This window comes from Ipomoea triloba, chromosome 16, assembly GCF_003576645.1.
Source record: "Ipomoea triloba cultivar NCNSP0323 chromosome 16, ASM357664v1".
Taxonomy (NCBI): domain Eukaryota; kingdom Viridiplantae; phylum Streptophyta; class Magnoliopsida; order Solanales; family Convolvulaceae; genus Ipomoea; species Ipomoea triloba.
The window spans coordinates 16,402,202-16,402,732 of NC_044931.1; positions in this window are offsets into that span (position 1 = coordinate 16,402,202).

The window sequence follows — 531 nt, forward strand, 5'->3', positions numbered from 1 at the left end:
AATGTAGGATTCACGAAAGATCGATGCATTGTTAAGGACAAACTGAACAAAGTTATTATGGAAGGTATAAGATCCTCTGACAATTGCTATATTCTGTCTTCGAATCTTTTGTGTTGCAGCACCACCACAGACAATACAGATCTCTGGCATCAAAGACTTGGGCACATGAATTATCAAGATATGAACCATCTCATAAGTCATGAATGTGTAAGGGAGGTCCCCAAGTTCAAAGTAAAGGAAACTGGTGTATGTGGCCCGTGCCAGCTGGGAAAGCAAACTAGAACCCCACACAAACATTTCAATCATATAGGAACCTCTTCGTGTCTGGATCTTCTGCATATGGACCTAATTGGACCAACACAGGTGGAAAGTTTGGGAGGTAAAAGGTATATCTTTGTATGTGTTGATGACTACTCTCGCTTTTGCTGGGTAAAGTTCCTCAGAAACAAGTCAGAAACCTTTGAACATTTTGAGAAACTGTGTTTGAAGCTGCAAAAAGAAAAGGGCTTGCATATTGGTAAAATTGTGAGG